The sequence below is a fragment of the Theobroma cacao genome, chromosome 6, assembly GCF_053813885.1.
Source record: "Theobroma cacao isolate CCN51 chromosome 6, ASM5381388v1, whole genome shotgun sequence".
In the NCBI taxonomy this organism is placed as follows: domain Eukaryota; kingdom Viridiplantae; phylum Streptophyta; class Magnoliopsida; order Malvales; family Malvaceae; genus Theobroma; species Theobroma cacao.
This window is the reverse complement of record NC_142644.1, coordinates 3,873,419-3,887,201: the sequence shown is the minus strand read 5'-3', so window position 1 is coordinate 3,887,201 and position 13,783 is coordinate 3,873,419. Positions and strand designations below refer to the sequence as shown.

General features: G+C 32.6%; 1 non-coding gene across 1 annotated transcript; it reads right to left on the bottom strand.

The window, feature by feature from the left end:
* Positions 1-820: 820 nt before the first annotated feature.
* LOC148761994 (small nucleolar RNA snoR8a) lies at positions 821-913 on the bottom strand. The gene has a single exon (XR_016027262.1). It is a non-coding gene; the product is annotated as a small nucleolar RNA snoR8a (small nucleolar RNA).
* Positions 914-13,783: the final 12,870 nt, after the last annotated feature.

Sequence of the window (13,783 nt, the reverse complement as noted above, 5' to 3'; positions counted from 1 at the left end):
TAGATCAAAAAATTTGTGTCACATCATAGAGACTGAATTGAATAAAAATATATAGTACATAGACTAAATTGAACAAAATTGAGAAATTGAGGGATTAAATTGAAAAAATATTAGAAAAATATAAAATATAAGTAGATGATAGTTATACTTATTAATAAGCCAAATATTCAAGTGTAAAAGATTTATGGTGTTAAAAAATATATAAATATTTTCTTGCTTGATTATTTAATTCTAGATTATGTATATTAATTTATTTTCTTTACAAAAATCAAGTTTGAATTCTCCTTTTATAAAAGAAATTTCGAAAAAAATTTCATACTTAAAGCCAAATTTAGATGAATAACTTGCATTATGTTAGAATAAAATAATATAAAAAGATTAAATAAATTCGTTTTACTTCTATTTATAATAGTATAAAAATTTGAAATATATTTGACTTAGTTTTTAATTTGAGCTGAACTCAAATTATCAAAATCAGTTGATTTATTTACAACTTTCACAATTTACAAATACCCATTCTTTTAGAATTATTCAACCCTTACTCTATTTTTTTAAAATTTACTCAAGGTTTCTTATAAAATGATTATATTTAAGTTTAAATACCACAATCAAATTTTGCTAAATTTAAATTTAAATTATGAATTTGGATCTACAAAAAAATTGTAAATACTAAATAAAATGGTGCAAATATTTACAATTATAATTAACTCTATTAATCATACATGCAGTCTTTAATTTAGAAAATTTCAACCTAAAAAATATAACTTGAAATATTAAACAAAATAAAAATATAAAAATAAATAAAAATTAAAGGGGTGGAGTAGCTTAGATTCTATAGGTGTAATAAGAGGTTTGTCATGCCCAAATTAAGCAAATTGGAACAAGGAATTATTTTTCTAATCAATGTTAACTTCATGTCTCTCTTCTTAGTTTTTTAAAAGTAAAAACCAAATCAACCTATTTTGCTAATTTGAATTCAGTTTAAGTTAAAAACTAAGTCAAAGAAATTTTAAATTTTTGTACTAATATAAATAGAAGAAAAAAAATAATTCATTTAGTCTTTTTATATTATTTTATTTCAATATAATTTAAGTTATTCATCTAAATTTGGCTTTAGGTATGAAATTTTTTTCAAATTGTTTTTATAGAAGGAGAATTCAAACTTAGCTTTTGCAAAAAAATAAATTAATGTACATATTCTATAATCAAATAATCAAGCAATAAAATATTTATATATTTTTTAACATCATAGATCTTTTACACTTAAATATTTAGCTTATTAATAGTATACTTATCATCTACTTAAATATTTTTTCAATTTAGTCCCTGAACATTCAATTTTGTTTGATTTAATCCTTGTACTATAAATTTTTGTTCAATTTAATCCCTATGATGTGGCATAAATTTTTTTGAAAATTTTTTAATCTACCACGTGGCATTGACAAGCCAGCATATTAGTGCCACATCAGCATTGCAATGTCATCATATTAGTGCCATGTGGCATTACTACATCATCATGACAATGCCACATCATCAAAATGTGCAACGTCAGTATTGACGTCATCTTTTTTAATGACAAAATTGGATGCTGTTAGAGGGAAAGACTAAATTGAAGAAATTCCCAAAATCGAGAAACTAAATTATTACGATTTTGAGTGAAGGGACTAAATTGAATAAAATAACTTAATATAGGGACTTCCTAGGTTTTTTGACCACATTTGTTGACCTCAACACTAGTCCCAAAAGAAATTGTTTGATTCAACTTTCAATAACCATAGCGAAAATTTAATGTTTTTATTTATTTATTTTTTATGATCGTGATCAACTTCATTTTTATCATCTTTGCCTTCATAGACTGTTGTTCAATTTGAATAGAACACTCTGACAAGGTCTTCATATACTCTCCTCTTCATATGCAAATAGTCATACCATCTTAGTTCTCTTAGATTTTCAATGTATGGCCATCGAAAATCAATATTAAACATATCTAAATCAATCACACTGCCATGGACTACTTTCTTTGAAGCATAAATTTATCAAATACTCTTCTTTTGGCTTTTGATGAGAAATGTATGTTGCGAATATTGTTTCTCTGGCTCTTCTCCTTCTTAGATGATTCAGTGGAACTTTTCTTTTTTTTCCTCTGATAATGTTTTTGGTGCCATTGAGCTAAAGTATGATTCAACTCTGAGGGTTTGAAGATGGGTTGTTAACTTTTTGTGTGTTGAATTGACTTTTTCTCCAAAGATTTTGTCTTTTCAAGGAGTTTTATTGAACGAGAATAAAATTGGAAAAGCACGTTTTAATGAAAAATTCCAACCTGTTTAAATGATTGGATAAGTTGAAAAACTTTCTTGACAAAAATTTAACATTTGTAGAATTTAGATATAATACTTGAAAAGGTACTTAAACTGTTTAAATAAATTTTTATTCTTTTATTGTGTTAAATCAAATTTGTGTATTTTTATTTTAGATTGAATAAAATGTTATAACTAATAGAAATATTCATTTTAGGAACTTCTTTGATTGTTGTTCTTGACCATAGCATGACTTTAAGAATTACATGATTTTAGGATTTATAAATACTAGTTTTTCTTTTTGTATCTTTTCTTGTAGGAACTGGTCAGTCTTATTATTGTATAAATGTTGTACGAACACATCAATGAAAATTCATTGAAAAGAGACATTTAATCTTTTTATGGTATTAGAGCCAAGTTATAGTGACCAAGCAATTCAATCATTAAAATCATGGTCGAAGACAAGGGCCAGGCAAGTTAGGAAAGTGAAGGATTGGTAGCGAGTTGTAATGCATCATGAGGCAAGGCAATCGACACTAATTCTCCATATTACTTGCATCCCTCTAATCATCCAGGCTTCATGTTTGTGGCTCATCCTTTGGTTGAGTATGATGAAAATTACTTTACCTGGAGAAAGAATTTTTTGAACATGTTCTAATCCAAAAACAAAGAAGGTTTTATGGATGGATCAATCAAAAGGTAAAATGTATCAACTTTGGATTTTCAATCGTGGGCTCAATGCAATGCAATGCAATAGTCCAATCATGACTTGTAAATGTGTTGTGTAAGGAGCTCTAAAACACTATTGCACATGTTGATATTGCAAAGGAATTATGGAACCATTTACAGGAACACTACACACAAGGGGTTGTTCTTTGTGTATATGAGTTGAGGGATGCAATTGCACTTTTACAACAGGAGAAAAACTTTATCTCTTCTTATTATGGGAAACTAAAATCAATATGGAATGAGATCTAATCCTTTTGACCTATCTTGGAATGTAATTGTGGCTGCACTTGTGGAACATTGAGAAAGGTGCAAGAAATGTAAGAAGAAGAGAAGTTATTTGATTTTCTCATGGGATTGGGGGAAGAGTTCTTCATCTTTCATTCACAAGTTCTAAGTACTGAACCACGACCAAACATTGGGCGAGCATATGCAGTGGTGGCATAAGAGGAAAAGTAGAAGCTCGTGAATGTTGCATAATCACTGGGTATAAAGATGGCCATTTTTTTGGCTAGTATTATAGGGTTGCAATCAACAGCAAACGCAGTTGCTGGAAGTTGAGGAAGAGGTAACAACAAATGATGAGGCATGGATAATCATCCTAGGCAATCCAATAAGGGACGATGTTCTCACTATTGCAAAACAAGTCATGCAAAAAAAAAAAATGTTAGGAAATTATTGGGTACTTAACAAACTGGTAGCCACGTTGGCGACTGAACCAGTCTAACCAGTAACGCTCAGACATACACAAGTAATAAGTAGAACGATTGGCAATGGTGGTAGTCACGAATGGAAATAGTAGCTTAACAGTGTTCAATCCATTTCAATAGCAAGTTTTGGCACTTCTTGGGAACATGAAAGGAGTGAACGATGAACAGGGAACAATTGAAAACTCAACCAACCTAGCTGTCAATCTAATGGTAAATTTTTCTAGTAAGGATCGTGTTTTGGATTTGAACCCATGGATCATAGATACGGATGCGATGGATCATATTGCAAGTGAATTAGGCCTTTTGTACCAAAGGACTGTCAAACCCAACATTGCTCAAGTCAAACACCCAATGGTGAATCAGTACCAGTGCATGTAATGGGCTGTGTTCAATTAAATGATAAATTAACATTGGAAGGAGTTTTTGGCGTGCCAAAATTTTGATAATTTACTTTCTATCAGCAAATTGACAAAAGATTTGAATTGTGCATTCACATTTTTATCAAATTTTTGTGTGATACAAGACCTACCTTTGATGAAGCCGATTGGAACGGGTAAAGTGCGAAACATGCTATTTTATTTGGAGCTAGTGAGAGAAGGGAAGGCTTTGATGGTAAAGAACTCAAAGAATGTAGATATTTGGCATTGCAGATTGGGACATTTACCGATGAACCGAATGTCTTTGGTTGATGGTTAATCTTTTCATGTTAGCAACAATTTGTTTTGTGATGCTTACTGTAGGGCAAAACAAACCCGTTTATTTGTCCTTATTAGTCTAAATTAATCAAGAAGACCTTTCAAATTAATTCATATTAATATTTGGGGGCATAATGACCATTTGTCTTTACTTGGTGCACACTATTTTTTAACCATTGTTGATGATCACAGTAAAACGACATGGATGTACCTTATGAAGTATAAATCTAAAATGCATGTTTGCTTGTTGCATTTTTTCATATTGGTTCAAACACAATTTGGTTTATAGGTGAAAATTGTGAGATCAGATAATGGGATAGAGTTTTGGCATAGTGACTTACTTGAGTATTATTAAGCTAATGGAGTTGAAATTCAGAAGAGTTGCACTGATACTTCGTAATAAAATAGGAGAGTGGAGCGAAAGCATAGGCACATATTGGAAGTTGCTATGTCACTGAGATTCCAAGCTAGTTTACCTATTAAATTTTGTGGCAAATGTGTTTTAACAGCAGTTACTTGATCAACTGGATGCCATTATCAATCCTGCAAAATAAATCACTCTATGAAGTATTATTTAATAAAGTCTTATCTTATGAACACCTACGGACTTTGGTTGTCTATGCGATGGTCATGTGCACAACATACCTCTTGATAAATTTGCACCTTGCTCCAAGCTTGGGATTTTTTAAGGATACCCACATGGTCAGCAAGGGTATCACATTTTTGATTTAGCAGCAGACCATATATATACATATGGGGATATTTATTTTTGTGAAGAAAATTTTTCATTTAACACCTCACGTGGAACTAACAATTCACAACCATCAAGTGCTCAAAATTGGATATATCATGATTGGACCGCACCTCACAAAAACTTTATGGGCCTCGAGCCCAACGTGGACCGTGTGGTTTGATCCAATGAAAGGGCACCCATGCGACTTAACCTACCTACGTGAGTTCGGCTCGAATCAAGTGTGCCCACGTTACCAGATCCATCACTCGGGGCATCCAAGTAACTTGATCTACTAGTATTTGGGCCAAAACCAACTCATAAGGCTGCTATTTATGCAGAACAATCAACACAAAGTGAAATTCATGTGCAAACAAGACTAATAGCACCTACTTTGAAGACAAGTATAAGAGCAAGGTAAATCTTGCAACGATTGATTGGGTATAAACTAGACTTGTCTCCTTCTCTTAAGCCTTCATTTTCATCTTTGCACTCACTTGAACCATCGGCCAACTCGATGGTATATCATTTTTTATATTTTATTTCTTATTTAAGATTTTCTAGTGCTCACAAAGGTTTCCTAGCGTCCATTTTTTCCTTAAATGAGCCTACTTCATTTTCTCAAGACATTAAACATGAACATTGGAGAAAAGCAATGGTAAAAGAAATTCAGGCACTAAAAAAAAATCATACATGGGTTTTACAAACACTTCTCCAAGGAAACGAGCAATTAATTCCAAATAGGTATACAAAATTAAGAACAACCCAGATGGAAGCATAGAGTTATATAAGGAGCATCTAGTTGTGAAGGGTTATACACAAATTGAAGACATGGACTATCATGAAAAGTTCGCACTTGTGGCGAAGTTAGTCACAGTTTAGTGTTTGTTGAGCATAGCTTCAGTTCGGAATATGCCATTGCATCAATTGGAGGTGAACAATACTTTTCTACATGAAGAGCTTACGGAAGAAGTATAGATGAAAATACGACAAGGGTTTGCCTAAGAGGTGGAGTAACGGGGTTTGCATGTTGTAGAAATCACTGTATGGCCTTAAACAAGTGTTTAAGAATTGGAACTAGAAATTCACCTTTTCTGTTTTACAGATTGGTTATAAGCCTTCTCTTTCAACCATTCCTTGATTACCTATAATAATAGGTCATCTTTTGTTGTTTTAGTCATTTATGCAGATGATGTTTGTCACAACCCAAATTTCGAGCCATGACTGGCACATGGGCTTAATGGACGTAATCCACTAAGCCCAAACAAGCCTATTAATCTGACATGTTTATCATTCCATCATAAACTGCTAAGTCACATTTCGTAACTTAGAATCAAAATAATACTACACATTGCCATCTCATACTGGCATACCAAACAAGTGTATATACATTGTCTACAACATATATCTTAACAATTTACATTAGGTTCGTCTATACACAACAAAATAATACTCTACTTTCAACGGAGGGACTCGGATGAATGTATAGCTACTGAATGCCGAGACACCTACCAAAAGATGTATACACGTCTACAAGGACACCTCATCCTAGTTACCGGTTGCCTCGTGATCTGAAAACATGAAGTTGAAAACGGTGAGTATAAACCCAGTGAGTGAACAAGAAAGGGAACAAGCATACTATAAGGAATGTTTAATGAAATCATGATGCATTCTTTTTTTTTTTTCAAAACAATGCAATTGTTTTTGATCTTATTAAACCCCTCATGTAAACCCCACATGAGAAAAATCACTTATTGGAAAAAGTCCATGCTCAACAAAGGATTTGGAGGGTGAAAACTTTAATAGCATTCATGCAAATCAAGTCAATAAATGACGAGTCCTCGCTGCAGTGAGAATGAATTTTTGCTACAGTGACACTTGATTTAAATTATCAACTAACTGAGGGTTTCTTGACTGGCTAAGGGTTTTTCACCAAACCTCCTCATATTAAGCTTAATTCACTTATTCCTTAATGTTGGAAATCCATGCTCAAATATAGTAGCAAAGAAGTGGAAAATAGGGCAACAATTGTTCAAAATGAGGTGAAAAACAAAAAGTTTTTCACTGCAGCGAGATTCAATCTTGCTGCAGCGAGATTTTGGTCATAAAACAAAAAGTTTTTCGCTGCAGCGAGAATGAATCTCGCTGCAGCTATAAGCTACTGTACCTGCCTTGCTGCAGCAAAAATGGATTCTCGCTGCAGCAAGTTTTCGGCCAGCCTACCCTTTCAACACCTGAGAGTTTCTCGCTACAGCAAGAATAAAAACATCAAGAAAAAAAAGGTTCCCTTTTCCCTTAAAACAAAGCCATCCTGCTCAACAACAAAAGCAACATGTAACACATGCAAACTCTTAAATTTCAACAATTCAAATGCTCACATTTTTGCATTTAAAACCATATAGCATATATGTATATATATATAGATATCAATCATCATATACACTCTCCCATCATCATCATCTCATATACAACGATTTATGCGCACTCCCACTCGCACATAGCCGGGTCAGCAACGACTTATGTGCACTCCCACTCGTACATAGCCGAGTCCACATCAATATACAAATAAGCACCCAATGCATATCATGCATATTATTATATTTTGATAACACATAACCCATTGTATAGCACATTTTCACAATATAAAATCACTCACCAAAGGCTTGTTCCCAAGATACATTTTCAAAGACAAGTTGGACAAAATCATTCATATTCCCCAAAACAAGTTTGAAATGCAAGTCCACTCACTGATATATTATTGAGTCTTTCACTAACTCTAATTTTCCCTAATTGTCTAAATGGGATGATGGGGCTTCTTGGAACCTACCATCACATTAACATCACCATTATGTTAATTCACAAATTATAAACCCTAAATGCTATCTCTTAACTGGCTTTCAATTGTCATTTTAAATGGCTATCTATGTTCACTATCTTTATCACTATAAAATGAATGAACATACTCAACAATAAAACAACTCATAATCCCAATTACTAGCCATTATTTACAACTAAAAATCAAGCTTAGTTCATCACTTATCCTAGGGCTCGTTTGTAGTCGAATTCTCTTTCAATAGCTTCCAAATCAATGGGGTAATTCTCTCTTTCTCTCTCTAGAACGCCTAACTAGTGAGAGAAAGTATAGAAATAAGATTTTTCAAGGGTTTTAAGGAGAGAGAGTGGAAGAATACAAGGGTTCTATTCATAAGGGCTCAAAAGTATGAAAACTAGAGTTAGAGAGAGAAAATCATGCAAGCTCCATATCAAGCTTCCATGGAGGTTGGAAGCAACGTGAAAGAGAAAAAGAAGAATAAGACAAGCTGCTGGAAAAATGGGAGAAGAAGCTGCTGGAAAAAAGTATTTATAGGCCAAACTTATCCATTCCCTTAAAATTACGAAAATGCCCTTGACTAGTTAGCTTGTTCTCATGCAACCCTTTGTGCAATCTTTTTACTCCTTTGACACTGGGACAAGATCCATAATGGTCTAGACATACTCGAGTTCATGAAAACTTAAAATTTTAACTCGAGATGAAAAATGGCCATTTTGCCCCTATCATGAAAATCATCAAAATTTTGGTTTCGTTTCCATTTTACCCCTAATTTCACCATTCATTTATGCCTTAGGCCTACTTAGGCCATAATATTATTTAAAAATCTTACTTTTATGGGCTTACTAAGGAAATGACGAAATTACCCCTGATCAGGGATATCACGTATACTTCCCTTTATGAGTCTATAAAGGTCAAGGTCTCACAATGTTATAGTCACAAGAACTCATAATTTGGTCTACATCGCCTCCTTAAAGAAATTTTTGGATGACAAATTCAAAATCAAAGATCTCGAGAAGTTAAAGTATTTTCTTGGCATAGAAATAACCTGGTCTCTAGCAAGACTGGTACTTAGCTAGCTTAAGTATACTCTAGACATACTAACACAATGTTGGCTTTTAGGTTACAGGCCCACAATCTCACTAATGGATCAATAGCATAAGTTATCTTTGGAAGTTGGGCCTACATGTTTAGATCTTGGTGTTTATTGACGATTGATAGGTCGTCTCTTGTATCTCATTGTTACCCGACCTGATATTAGTTATGCCATTTATGTCCTCAGTCAGTTTATGCATGATCCACGATAATCACACATAAAAGCAGTTGTTAGAGCACTCCACTATCTCAAAAGTTCACTAGGCCAGGGTCTTTTGTTTTCGAGTACAAGCCCACTAACATTGCGAGCTTATTATGATGCAGATTGGGCAGGTTGCCCCACTACTCATAAGTCTACTACTAGTTATATTATTTTTCTTGGATCCTCTCTTATTTCATAGAAATCTAAGAAATAAATGGTTGTATCTAGTTATTTAGCGAAAATAGAGTATCGAGTTATGGCCACCACCACTAAAGAGATCATCTGGTTGGATCATCTTTTACAAGAACTACAAGTACCTTGTGACACTCTAATACCTCTTTTCTATGATAATCAGGCAACACTTCATATTGCAGCCAACATTGCTTTCCACAAGGAAACAAAATATATTGAAATTGATTGTCACTTCATTCATCAATTTATTCAGTCTCATGTTTTGGTACCTTGATCCATTTCCACACAGAATCAGCTGATAGATATTTTCACTAAAGCTTTTGACCGTGATCGCTTTCATGAGATCCTTGGCAAGTTGGGCATTTCGATGCTCCATGCACCAATTTAAGGGGAAGTAATGGAAATATTAATTTTAGGAACTTCCTTGATTATTGTTCTTGACCATAGCATGACTTTAGGACTTACATGATTTCAAGATCTGTAAATATTAGTTTTCCTTTTTCTAGCTTTTCTTGTAGGAACTGGTCAATTCTATTGTTGTATAAATGTTGTACAAATACATTAATGAAAATTCATTGACAAAAGGCATTTAATCTCTTCAATAACTAAATATTGACTAATTACCAATAGTCAAAATACTATATATCATTTTTATGCCTACATGGTGCTGACATAGCATTAATGTGGCATTGACATAATGTTAACGTGATGCTAACGTGCGAGGTGAAAATATTTTCATGACCATGTTATCATGCCATATCAATATTGTAATACCCTGTACTTGATGTGGTGACTAATAAAGCTTATTGGATGCCAATTGAGATTAATTATAATGTTTAAAAGTGATGAAAGATGAAAGGAACAGTTGAGATAAAATATTTCACACGCGAGAAAATATTAATAAAATAATAATATTTTATCGAGAAAATATTTACGAGATAAAAAATGATTCGGAAGTGAATTGAGGCATAATAAGGTATTTTGGGTACCAAGGAGACAAGAGGAAATTTTTAAAATAAAATAATATTAAAATATTAATATTTTATTCAATATTGAAATTTTTCATGAAAAAGGAATATATGGTCAATCTAAGTGGGGAAGAAGAAGAATGAGAAAAATTTTGGAGAAAAATGACGTTAATGGGGCTGCTCGTCTTTATTAAGTAAAGATAACGCGGGTAAATAAATATTTTAAATATTATGAGAACACCGAGTTGGAGTACAAACTTCATACTTTGTTTGTACATGTGTAAAAGAAGGTAATAGAAGGAAATTGGAGTTAAATGAGTGTTGGGAGAGCTAAATTAAAATGGAAAGAAACAAAAAGAGCAAAACAATAATTTTACATGAAGTTTGGTCAAAGCTTCCAAAGGAAGCTTTGACTCTGATTTTTTTCAGCCCAAAACCGTTCTTATCTCCTCCAACAAGGTTTTTTCCTCTTCTCCTCCATGCTCCACACCATTCTTGAAGCTTCCATGCCATTTTCTCTTTGTCCACCATGAAACCAAGTTTTCTTCATTTTTCCTTTCCATGTTTTCTTTTCCTTTCTTCTCCAAACTTATTGAGCACTAAATTTACAGCCTTTAACCCCAATTTTCAGCACATCTAAAACCTAGGAAGAGAAGAAAGAAAAAGAGAGAAAGGAAGAAAAAGCTTGGTTTTAGTGATTCAAGCAAGGAATGGTAAGAATTCTTGTTTTTGGCTTGAGTAGTTTTTGAAAATGAGTTAGTGACTTAGAGAAATGTCTTGTGGCAGAAAAGATTGGCTTGATTGGAGAAAAATTAGTAACATGTAAGTCAATAAATCCATGGGTACATGAAAGACTCAAAGTGAAAAAGGAAAACGGTAAGCTTAACACTATATTTTAAAGCCTACGGTTGGTTGAATATTGTGAAGAATTATGGTTGTTGAAATGATTTATTTGCCTAAGCTAGTTGAAAATTATTAAGATTGTATGGCATGTTGTTTGAAAGAAATGAAAAAGGAATATTGTGGATAGAGGATTGAGAAACAAAGTATTGAAAGTTAGATAGATAACGATGCATGTAAACTAGGAAATAATCGAGTGAAAGTGAGAATGATTCTTGCTGCCACATAAGTGGATTATGTGTGGAAATATAAAATGGATTTGGGCAGAAATTATTTAGAAAGGTTGAAGTAGGCACGTGACATCATAAATAAGTTACAGGTGATATAATCTAAGGAATTACGTAAGCAATGGATATAAGTAATTTTAGTAAAAATGTATTAAGAGTTAATTGAAGATGGTTTCATGATAGGATGAAAAATATAAATTTGAGTAAGGATTAATTGATTGAAGTGCTGCCCGTATACGTATGTAATTAAATATATTGAGTTCGTATTATTGCTAAGAAGTGCAGAGATAAGGTTAGAGTACTGTGGTGGCGTGCCAGAGTAAATAACGAGCGACCGACCAGTGAAAATAGTTAGAGACACCTCTGAACAAATAGCGATTTAATATCTCGTTGTTGCTAGGTGAGTGAACTTGCATTTCAAAATGTTTTGGGGAAATGTTTACGTGTTTTAATGAATCATTTAGGAATTTTATCGATTTTTGCTTTAAAATTGTCTGGGAACAAGTCCTTGATAAAATGTTTTGATGTTGTGAAATGTGAAATGTGTAAAAGGATGAATCCATATGTTTTTGTATAATGTTTATATACACACACACATATATATATATATATATATATATATATATATATATATATATATATATATATATATATATATGCACTGTCATAAATGGTACCATTGTGTGACAAATGTAACCATGCATGAGCTGGGTGAGATGTGCTGTCTAGCTATGTGCACGGTGTGGTGGGATGCACATGAGCTGGGTGAGGTGTGGTGTCTGACTATGTGCACGATGTGGTGGGATGCACATGAGCTGGGTGAGATAAAATGTTTTCTGGAAATTTCCTCTTTTTTCGATTTCATGATAAAAATGGTTCCTTCATCATGAAATGATTTAATAACCAAGGGTTTAATGGAGGGATTTTAATAAGAACTTGAACTTAGTTGCATTGTTTTCAAAATGTGCATCATGATTTCTAAACCTTCCTTAAAGTTGTTTGTTCCCTTCCTATGTTCACTCACTGAGTTTGTACTCACGTTTTTAAAATTCATGTTTTAGGTTTCCTGAGTTAAAGGTGATTGGATCCTAGGACAATGTGCTCCTCCCTATACATTGCTCGGTAGGTTTAACGTGACACTAAGTGTTATCAATCGTGCCCAGAGTCACTCCGCTGACGGTTAAGGTCTAATTATGTGTATACGAATATTTAATATGAAACATTAAGAATCATTTGTTAATCTATTTATGAATATATTGGTGGATGATGCCGTTATGAATGTATGATTGGGTTTTAGGAATTGTTTTTAAAGAAACAGTATTTGAACATTTCGAGCTTTGGATTCTAAAAGAATATGATTAATATATAAGATCAATTAAGTAAGCTTGCTTGGGCTTAGTGGGCTGAGCCCATTTGGCCTTTGCGCCAGTCATGGCCCGAAAATTGGGCTGTGACAAATATGTCATGTCATAATTTATTATGACATGTTAATGTCAAGTGACATAGAATGACAAGTGTTATTTTGGTTAACAATAGTGAGCCAACCATTAGTTATAAAAACTTATTTGATTCAAAATAAAAATACAAGAGTTTGATTAAACGAATTAAAAGAATAAAGATTTATTTGAATTTTTAAAATACTTTAGAGATTTTTTAAGTAGTATGAATAGAATTTTTATTTAATTAAAAAGAAAGAAAATGATTATTCATTCCTAATTTAATTAAAAAAAATAGGATTATTATTCTATACATGGACACGACAGATCACAAATAATTTTAGATATATAATTGTCAAATATTTTTGTAATTATTAGTTAATTTTTAATTTTTTTATAAATATATTCTAATAGGACAAATTTCAACCTTTTAGCCTCCCCGGTGAAGTTAAAACTCTATGATGCAAATAAAAGAGAATTTTTTAAGACACTATATTGGCTAGTATAGAATTGCTTTACCTGCATTTTATAAAGTTATTGTTATTGGACTTTAGGTTAAGTCATTGGGCTGCCAATAAAGACTTATATTTGCTGAAAACAGCTTTCACCTCTACAACCGGCTTATTCCTTGGTCAATGGATGGCGTATGTGTCTATTGCTTTTAGCCTTTGGGCTTTGGCCTTCGACTTAAGCTTGTCTAAATCCGACACGAGTTTTTCTTTTATTTTGACAAATGAAGATTTGAACTCAAAATATATTAAATTAAATGTTCAGA